This window comes from Conger conger, chromosome 4 (genome assembly GCF_963514075.1).
Source record: "Conger conger chromosome 4, fConCon1.1, whole genome shotgun sequence".
NCBI lineage: Eukaryota > Metazoa > Chordata > Actinopteri > Anguilliformes > Congridae > Conger > Conger conger.
Window position 1 is genome coordinate 1,373,899 of NC_083763.1, and position 10,764 is coordinate 1,384,662.

Genomic DNA, 10,764 nt, shown 5'->3' on the forward strand with positions numbered 1-10,764 from the left:
CACTCCTCTCCACTCTTCTCCACTCTTCTCCACTCCTCTCCACTCCTCTCCACCTCTCCACTCCACACCTCTCCACACCTCTCCACACCTCTCCACCTCCACCACCTCCCCACACCTCTCCACACCTCCACACCTACACCTCTCTACCTCTCCTCCACCACTGCACTGTTTCATTAATTACATTACACTACACTACATTATTGGCATTTGGCAGACGCTCTTATCCAGAGTGAAGTACAGTTGATTAGACTAAGCAGGAGCAATGATAGCCCGCTCCACGGAAATCAGCGCAGACAGACAGGATAAACAAGGACGAAGGAAGTCCAATGACCGCGTTTTTATTTAGAGAGCGCTAATTAAATAATCACCACTCCATGTATGATAGATTTATGCCAGCCTGCACCATTAATCATTAACTTTGCATCTACGCAAATTAAATTACCGCGGAGAAAGGTTCATTCTGCTTCATCTGGCTGCAATAACAAAACATTAGCATATTTAAAAGAGAGTTTTAAACAGTTTTAATTGATTTACAAATTAATAAATGTTTGAACTTGTTCACCATTGGCATTTTTATTTCACGGGGCAGCGTAGTTGCTCTGTGATTAGTGCCTGGAGTGTAATTACGGCACGGACATTAAACACGGAGGCGCTCTCACGGTGCTGCGGCTACAGCGAAGGCCCGCAGAATCCCGCCTTTCCACAGCGGTCCTGAGCGTTAGGGGATAATGGAGCGGTTTCCACAGCAGTCCTGAGCGTTAGGGGATAATGGAGCGGTTTCCACAGCAGTCCTGAGCGTTAGGGGATAATGGAGCGGGTTTCCACAGCAGTGCTGAGCGTTAGGGGATAATGGAGCGGTTTCCACAGCAGTCCTGAGCGTGAGGGGATAATGGAGCGGGTTTCCACAGCAGTGCTGAGCGTTACGGGATAATGGAGCGGGTTCTGGGTAGACAGCCATCACACGCGTCTGTCAGCGCTGAGCTCAGACAGGCTGTAAGAGCCAATCTAACTCCCAATCACATCCTTTTGTCCTTTACATGCAATATTCAGCTTTCAAAAGCTCCACATCCATATAATTTAATTTCCATTAAGACCCCGCGTTATATATTTATTTAGTTTGATTACATTTGTGCGAGATGTCATATCCTAATTTCAGATTTATATTGCTCCCTTCCATCACATGGAAATTAAAAAGTACTTGAATGATCACAGGGACAATCATCGTTAAAAAAAAAGAGATTTTATTTTAGAAGACTTGCATCAAGGCTTTTGTGTTTGCAAACAAGGCCTCCTCAATAGCGTACAAGCACCCAGTTCAATTTCACGGGTCCTTAACTTTCTTACTGTTAATTTTACTGTTGGAGCTCAATCTTACTTCCACCCGCTGCCCGCCCTTCCCCACCGCGCGCAGACAGCCCAGAGTCTGGAGTTGCAAGAAATAAGTTAACAAGTTAATTGATATTTCTTGGGGAATTATGAGCCCGTGCAATACTTGTGGAATTAAAAACATTTATTGTGCTCTGTGGACCTAGCCGGAACGGTAACGGTAACAGCCGACGCCATAAATCAGGAGACGGCGAAGGGAAGGCCTCTGCCGGCGATGTCCCGGGCCGAACGGCAGAACCGCTCCACGGCACACACTCACGACACCTCCGCTCTCCGCGCGCGGGGGGGGGGGGGGGGATTTAAAGCTAACAAAGCAGAACCGTAATAAGAAATGTCTTCTTGGCTCCACGCTCAAATGTGTAAATGCATAATGCTTCTGTGTTTGGTTCCACACTCAGATTCTTAAATGTTATATTCTGCCATGTGGTTCCAGGGTGGAATTTTAAACACAAAACGCCGCCCGGTTCCAGTCCCGGGTTAAGTGCACAATGCTATTGGGTTTCACACTGGGGTTTTAATGCATAAAGCGGTAAGGTTCCAGGCCCTAGATTTCTGCATTGATTTTTCTGCGCATGGATACTTAATGGCAGTCCAGTCTGTCCTCCCAAAACGAGGCGGTCTGATTGATGCCGCTCCCATAAAACCGCAGCCAATGATTATTATTGATCTATTACCAAGCAATATCTTTTACGAGCCCTGTAATATATTTTATTTCGATATATTGCAGTATATTCCGTCTCCACACGGGCCAGACCTGCGTCCATAACTCTGCAGAACGCAGAGCGCCGCAGGAGGGATGAAGGCCGGAGAGACTGCAGCCATTTCACACACCGGCTCACACCCTCCGCGGATACACGCCCCGCGGATACGCCCCCCACGTCCCGGGCAGCCAATCACAGCACGGGACCAGCCACTCCTACGTCTAACTGCTTTTTCAAATGCTTACACCCTTAAGATAGCCACTACATTTCTGCCAGTTACCAATCACAGCATTTCATTCATCCATGTTTTTGTCTTCACATGTTTGTATGTATTGGTTATTAATATGCGTCATGGAAAATCCAATCAGGGATCCAAAAGAGCACGTTTAAATGTTACCGGCTATGTTAAGGGTCAAAGTGTTTGTACTGAATTCACCCATGCGGGCTTCCTGCACCTGATGGGATTTTACCCATGAGCCACCACAAACAGGAAGTGTCCGTCAGGGGAGGAGAAAGGATACGTCGTTAACTGCTCTGTTCCAGTGGAGTCTGACTAACCTCAGGTTCTGTAGGACAGCAGTGCAGGGTATGAGCACAGTCCTCTCATGAGTGGAGTCTGACTAACCTGATGAGTATTAGCACAGAATCAGCACTCCCAGTGTCCTTCCCTGTATTGACACACAAGCCCAAACATCCGTCCATGTGCTGCATGCCCTGTTAGCCCTCATCTTTCATATGTCTGCTCAAATGCACCATTTTCCAGGGCTTAAAGAAATTCTGTATTCTGACTTTTTCTATCAAGACCGCTAATAATAGCATGTGGATCACATCTCTTACAGTTAATTTGCTGGGGGAAAAAAAGCATAAAACAAAAAGCTTTCACAACTCGGCATCTCTGGAATACCTTTAGGAAATGGAATAACAACACCAACGCCCCAAATTATTCCAATTATCTTCCAACAAATAAAAGTTCCCCCCGTGTTTACACCCTCAGGACTGAGTTCATGTGAAGTCCAAAATGAGACCTAACAAAAAAAACACATATCACACCACCGTCACTGTGTGTCCTGAGCATATCCCTGCCACCATGGTGCACTCAATGTGTGTGTGTGTGTGTGTGTGTGTGTGTGTGTGTGTGTGTGTGAGTGTGAGTGTCTGTGCAAGCGTGTGTATATACTGTATGTGTGTGTGCATGCATGTATGTGGGTGTATACTGTATGTATATGTGCGTATGTGGGTTTATATATGTGTGTGTGTGCGTGTATATGTGTATATGTGTGCGTGTATACAGTATATATGTGTGTGTGTATGTGTGTGTGCTTGTGTGTGTGTGTGTGTACACAGTATGTGTGTGTGTGCATGTATATGTGTGCGAGTATACAGTATATGTGTGAGTGTGTGTGTGTGTATGACAGAGTGTGTGTGTGTGTGTAAGTGTGTGCATGTATATGTGTGCGAGTATACAGTATATGTGTGAGTGTGTGTGTGTGTATGACAGAGTGTGTGTGTGTGTGTAAGTGTGTGCATGTATATGTGTGCGAGTATACAGTATATGTGTGAGTGTGTGTGTGTCTGGCTGTGTGTGCAGAGCTGTAGGAGGTAAGGGGATCTAAAAATACAGGTTTAAAGGTAATCTGCAAATCACAATGGGACCGAGCCAAGCAGAAAGATAAATAAATTGGTTTGCTATCGCCAGGCTGCATATTCTCTGTGCCTTAAATCAGGTCAGTGAAACGCACCTTTATCCAGGGGAGGGGAGGGGGGGAGGGGGGGTACTGTGGAAGTGCCAAAGGGCTCAGACAAGCACAGACCACAGCTCAGACCACAGCACAGACCACAGCACAGACCACAGCACAGACCACAGCACACAGCACAGACCACAGCACAGACCACAGCACACAGCACAGACCACAGCACAGACCACAGCACACAGCACAGACCACAGCACAGACCACAGCACACAGCGCAGACTACAGCGCAGACTACAGCACAGACTACAGCACAGACTACAGCACAGACCACAGCATAGACCACAGCACAGACTACAGCACACAGCACAGACTACAGCACAGACCACAGCACAGACCACAGCACAGACTACAGCACAGACCACAGCACAGACTACAGCACAGACTACAGCACAGACTACAGCACAGACCACAGCACAGACCACAGCACAGACTACAGCACAGACCACAGCACAGACCACAGCACAGACTACAGCACACAGCACAGACTACAGCACAGACCACAGCACAGACCACAGCACAGACCACAGACCACAGCACAGACCACAGCACAGACTACAGCACAGACCACAGCACAGACCACAGCACAGACTACAGCACAGACCACAGACCACAGCACAGACCACAGCACAGACTACAGCACAGACCACAGCACAGACCACAGCACAGACCACAGCACAGACTACAGCACAGACCACAGACCACAGCACAGACCACAGCACAGACTACAGCACAGACCACAGCACAGACCACAGCACAGACTACAGCACAGACCACAGACCACAGACCACAGACCACAGACCACAGCATAGACCATAGACCACAGACCACAGACCACAGACCACAGACCACAGCACAGTCAAGGCTGGGCAGCTCTCCATCAGAACAACATAAAGCACAAAGCTGCTCTAGAGCTGCTCTAGAGGGCTGACCGTTCAGGGTGAGTGCAAGACCGTGAAGGAGAGAGAGAGGGAGATGGAAATTGCATGAGAGTGTGCATGTTTGTGTGCGGGTGTGTTCTGGAAGTGTGTGTGTGTGTGTGTGTGTGTGTGTGAGAGAGTTTGTGTGTGTGTGTGTGTGTGTGTGTGTGTGTGTGTGTGTGTGTGTGTGTGTGTGTGTGTGTGTGTGTGTGTGTGAGTGTGTGTGTGTGTGTGTTTATGTGTATGTGGGGAGAGTTCAGACAGAATGCCAGGCAGCTCAGAATCTCTCAAAGCAACTTCAAAGGTCACCATGACAAGGGCACACTGGGATATAAAGTCCCTCTTTTTAAGTTGTTTTAAGAGATGACATGACATGACACCGCCAAGAGAACATTTACAGTTACCACGCCATCCATCTGTTCCCTGATACTAATGAGGGGAATCTGAAGAGGAATAAAAGCAGAAAGTGGGGTGGCATTTTGTGGATAAAGACAGCTGCCTATGTTATAGTGTATGCTCTACAGCACTGAGCAGCTGTGTGATGTAAAATGCAGAATTAACACAGAGACGTTCGCATCGCTACGTTCTGTTTTCCTGACTCCGTTCGGTTTGGTGCCGCTGTAGTACCGTCCTTATTGGACGCCGTGTTTTCTTGCATCCATTCCGTTTTTAACAGTGCCATTTTCAATCACCATGGTAACAGGATATACCCTTTGTAAGCGTTAAAACTCAGGATTTTAACAGAGGACTTCCTTTGGGGGACTTCCAAGGAATCTCGTCTCTTTAGCCTCACGAGTATTCCCGAGCGGACATTTCTGAGGAAAATTCACCCCAATTCATATCAGCGATCATCTAAATACATTTCAATATTGTATTATTATTCAGGATGCCTATAAATAAGGAGCAAGCCTGCTTTTGAATAATAAATAGCATGTGAAATTGTGGAAGGCGTTTTTGTCAATGAATATATTAGTATACAAGATGTTATTATTGTGATTATTGCACTGATTATTGACAATCTTCTGGACCTGTTGCTATGGGAGGAGAGCACAAGGAGAGGAGAGGTAGGGGGAGGGTGATAGGTGGGGGTGAAGTGTGAACACTTCATTTCAGAATAAAAAGTGTGCTATCCTTGAAAAATACAGTAGTTTACACGTTACCGCCTAGACATAGCTAAGAAAAAACAATGCAGAATGCTCATTTGTGGTGATATTGTCATCACATTTGAAAGGGGATTTTTCCAGTGTGTTGGGTGTGGCTCCATTGCGTTTCAATAATCTGTATCCACTCAAAAAGTGAGTTTCTGTAACTATGATTTAGTAATACTGAGAATAATTCTGACTCTTGAAAAACAAACCTCAATGAGTCACACCTGAAGACACAGGATTTGGGTTCAGGAAGAGCAGCCATTATTTGGGGCATGTCATTTTCAAACTTGTGCTCAGAAAAGGGGTGATACTTAAGGGGTTCTGCCTTCCATGAAGGAAATCTTAATTGCAATTAGAAAGGGAGGATTATTTTGGGAGACAATGACTTGGATGTTGAGCCAATATTATTTCTGCTTTTTATTTTCTGGCACCTTTCAGCCAATCATGGGTCAGCATGAATGAGAAAGGTCTGGAGTAATTATCCACCAAGGCTGGGGGGGGGGGGGGGGGGGGGGGAGGGCTGAAAATAGGAGAGTGAAACAATAATTGTGAACGTCTGAGTACGAGGATAAAAAAAGACCATACTGTCGGAAAATTGTCAATATTACATATTATTGATGGTCGGAAGCCTTTTCCCACATTCAGAAGCAGAATGTGCAGAATAAGAAAAGGTCAGAGCACACACCTCCACCGTCTGAAGCAATGTTGAGTCGCTCCAGCACACTGACGCATCCGCCGTCTACACGCAAACAATGAGCTCCCTGCAGCAGGCTGAGACACAGACACACATCACACCCATGCACGCAGACTCTACATACAAAACTCAATCTAGTCCAGGCCTGAACACGAGCCGAGTCTGTGACCCTGGCCCCATATGTTTTCCATATTAAAGACATTGTAGGAAACATATTGAGTAGACACATCCGCTGTCAGTCTGTCATGTCGGAGTGGGCCGGAACCTCCCAGCCTGGCCAGGGGACACTCCCACCCCATCGTAATGACAGAGGTACCATCCTCACCCCGCGGTGAAGCACCTGGCCTGCAAAGCGTGCCGATGGTTTATGACGACCCCCATCCTACATTTTTGAGAACCACCACGCCGACCTCGCCCGTCTGTCGCGGCTGGAGCGATCGCCCGATCCGAACCCCATCCCGCCAGTACGGAACGTTCCGGACATCCGCACAGCCACTGGGCCCTTCAGCAAGGCCCTTAACCCCACACTGCCCCAGGGGAGGATTTTCCCCTGCCTAGTCAAATCAACTGAGTCGCTTTGGATAAAAGCGTCAGCTAAATAACAAATGATATATTATTATATTATTATATTATTATTATTATTATTATTATTATTATTCATCCAGATGCTAGTAGACGCCATTCCACAGATAATACAGGCTGTACTATCTATCTGCATGGGGACCCAACACCCCATTCCATGAATATACATTTCTGTTTCTATTTATTTATTAATTTTGTGTAGTTATTCAACTGCAACAATTAGTGAAGCTTCATTAAAATGGAGTAAGTAGGCAAATCTAATGAGTGCAGTATGAAAACAAATAGTGACCCCCAACTGTATTCTGTTAGAACACCTCTGCATGAACACACTAGTATTTATAATAAGTACAGAGTAGAGGGCATGGAAAATTTTATCAAAATGAAGCTGTAAAGAACAGGATATTTGCTGCATGTTCATGGCTTAGCCAATCACGCGGCACCATTCCAGTGGTGATTTCCCACAACACCCAACACAAGCAGAGCCAGGGGGAAGCAGAGTGCTACCCTGCTAAAGGGGCAGTTACTGAGAGGCAGCTGTAGTGTTACCCTGCTAAAGGGGCAGTTACTGAGAGGCAGCTGTACGTTCCCTCTCCATCGCGGTCCCGCTGCAGAAGAATCCGAATCAGGCCTGTTATAAAAACACTTTTCAAACACACGGCGCTGCTCGTACGCAGAAACAGAGCCTCAGAGATGAACAAAATGGCCGCCGCTTTATACATCACACACACACACACACACACACACACACACACACACACACACACACACACACATACACACATACACACATACACACATACACACACACACACACACACACACACACACAGGGAAGTGTGGCACTCTGCAGCCAGAACAGAGAAGAGATAGAAGCAGGATAAACTCCACCTCAAAGCCCTGATGCAGAAACAGAGATGGAAGCAGGATAAACTCCACCTCAAAGCCCGAATGCAGAAATTTGCCACGCAGGTGGCAAGATTGCCCCAGACCACCAAAATGTGCAAACAGTTATTAAAAATAAAAAGCTTTGGTACGGTATGACACCGTTTCATTAAACTCAACATGGCCATGTCCTTATGCCCCACAGTGCCCTGCGCTCTGGAGGGGGATTAGTGTATGATTAAGACCCACATGAGGAGAGCAGAGAGACAGACATCCCCCAGGGCTGTGTTAATTATCTCACAGTCAAGGACAGGAAGAGACTTACATCCATCCATCCATCCACCCCCCCCCCCCCCCCACCCCCACCCCTCAGGGCTGCCTATCCAACACCTGCACTTACACACCTCCACAGATAGGTGGTGCTCACACACACAGTGCAGCCACCGTCTTCCATATCAGCTGCCAGACTGCAAAGAGACCTACAGTCAGCAGTGAAATAAAGCTACAGTGAGAACAGACGACTCCTGTAATAAACCTATAGTCAGAATAAAGGTGTAATAAACCTACAGTCAGAACAAAGGACTCCTGTAATAAACCTACAGTCAGAACAAAAGACTCCTGTAATAAACCTACAGTCAGAACAAAGAACTCCTGTAATAAACCTAGTCAGAACAAAAGACTCCTGTAATAAACCTACAGTCAGAATAAAGGTGTAATAAACCTACAGTCAGAACAAAGGACTCCTGTAATAAATCTACAGTCAGAACAAAAGACTCCTGTAATAAACCTACAGTCAGAACAAAGAACTCCTGTAATAAACCTAGTCAGAACAAAAGACTCCTGTAATAAACCTACAGTCAGAATAAAGGTGTAATAAACCTACAGTCAGAACAAAGGACTCCTGTAATAAACCTACAGTCAGAACAAAAGACTCCTGTAATAAACCTACAGTCAGAACAAAGGACTCCTGTAATAAACCTACAGTCAGAACAAAGGACTCCTGTAATAAACCTACAGTCAGAACAAAGGACTCCTGTAATAATCCTAGTCAGAACAAAAGACTCCTGTAATAAACCCACAGTCAGAACAAAGGACTCCTGTAATAAACCTACAGTCAGAACAAAGGACTCCTGTAATAATCCTAGTCAGAACAAAAGACTCCTGTAATAAACCTACAGTCAGAACAAAGGACTCCTGTAATAATCCTAGTCAGAACAAAAGACTCCTGTAATAAACCTACAGTCAGAATAAAGGTGTAATAAACCTACAGTCAGAACAAAGGACTCCTGTAATAAATCTACAGTCAGAACAAAGGACTCCTGTAATAAATCTACAGTCAGAACAAAAGACTCCTGTAATAAACCTACAGTCAGAACAAAAGACTCCTGTAATAAACCTACAGTCAGAATAAAGGTGTAATAAACCTACAGTCAGAACAAAGGACTCCTGTAATAAACCTACAGTCAGAACAAAAGACTCCTGTAATAAACCTACAGTCAGAATAAAGGTGTAATAAACCTACAGTCAGAACAAAAGACTCCTGTAATAAACCTACAGTCAGAACAAAGAACTCCTGTAATAAACCTAGTCAGAACAAAAGACTCCTGTAATAAACCTACAGTCAGAATAAAGGTGTAATAAACCTACAGTCAGAACAAAGGACTCCTGTAATAAACCTACAGTCAGAACAAAAGACTCCTGTAATAAACCTACAGTCAGAACAAAGGACTCCTGTAATAAACCTACAGTCAGAACAAAGGACTCCTGTAATAAACCTACAGTCAGAACAAAAGACTCCTGTAATAAACCTACAGTCAGAACAAAGGACTCCTGTAATAATCCTAGTCAGAACAAAAGACTCCTGTAATAAACCTACAGTCAGAACAAAGGACTCCTGTAATAATCCTAGTCAGAACAAAAGACTCCTGTAATAAACCTACAGTCAGAATAAAGGTGTAATAAACCTACAGTCAGAACAAAGGACTCCTGTAATAAATCTACAGTCAGAACAAAAGACTCCTGTAATAAACCTACAGTCAGAATAAAGGTGTAATAAACCTACAGTCAGAACAAAGGACTCCTGTAATAAACCTACAGTCAGAACAAAGGACTCCTGTAATAAACCTACAGTCAGAACAAAGGACTCCTGTAATAAACCTACTCTCATATAGGACTCGTGTAATAAACATCCACGGTGAAATTCAACAGCAATAGCAATACACTTTATATAATTATTTTCATTACAAATTATAAATTAACCACATGACTCACAAAGCAGACATTTACACTCATTGAAATGAAGTCAATAAATCTTAGCTATGTTATATATAGTGATTATCTATATAAAATATGATAACAATTAACAGCAAACGCTGATAATTAGTCTAATCTCATGTGCAGAATAAAGATGATTGCTGGGGACAATAAAACAGATGTGGCTCTGTGGGGAAAACAAGGGTGTCCTGGAAAGGCCGGGACTCTGACAGGCTGAAATACTTCATCGTAAAACCGGTACGGAGCTACTGGAAATCATCAAACCATCAAACTGACGCCATTGTCACAGTACAGGAGCACGGCATTTACAGTGTATGAGGGCAGAAAAACAGATTTGATGGAAATTTTTGGAGGGTAGCAGGGTACAGACTCTCTCTCTCTCCCTCTCCCTCTCCGGTTTAATGAATTAATCCGAGGTGATGTAATATC

At 44.9% G+C, this 10,764-nt stretch overlaps 1 protein-coding gene across 1 annotated transcript in view; it reads right to left on the bottom strand.

The window, feature by feature from the left end:
• Positions 1-10,764, bottom strand: part of LOC133125964 (inactive N-acetylated-alpha-linked acidic dipeptidase-like protein 2) — a 259,589-nt gene that overhangs the window by 201,768 nt on the left and 47,057 nt on the right. The gene's annotated exons all lie outside the window — the stretch shown is intronic.